Consider the following 333-nt stretch of genomic DNA (forward strand, 5'->3'; position numbering starts at 1 on the left):
CACACACTGAAGCTGATCTGGGAGCCGCTTCCACTCGCATCCACTCACTTATTAAAGGGATCCGACCCGCCGACAGTAAAAGGGAAAGGCAGCCGGATGCAGTCAGAGCCAATCCAGTCAGGAAAAAAACAAAAACTCATCAATATTACATTCACTTGGATAAAAATAGCCTTCGTAAATTATTTCTATTTTTCCCTCCAGTGGTTATACAGGCTGTTTGTGTCGTGTCATTTGTGATGTACTTAAGGAAAAATAACATAAAACATTATGTTTTTTAGTTATAGGGTATCCTACAATCTATATGTAAATACATATTAGTATTTTTTTTAAATG

The sequence above is a fragment of the Anoplopoma fimbria genome, chromosome 9 (assembly GCF_027596085.1).
Source record: "Anoplopoma fimbria isolate UVic2021 breed Golden Eagle Sablefish chromosome 9, Afim_UVic_2022, whole genome shotgun sequence".
In the NCBI taxonomy this organism is placed as follows: domain Eukaryota; kingdom Metazoa; phylum Chordata; class Actinopteri; order Perciformes; family Anoplopomatidae; genus Anoplopoma; species Anoplopoma fimbria.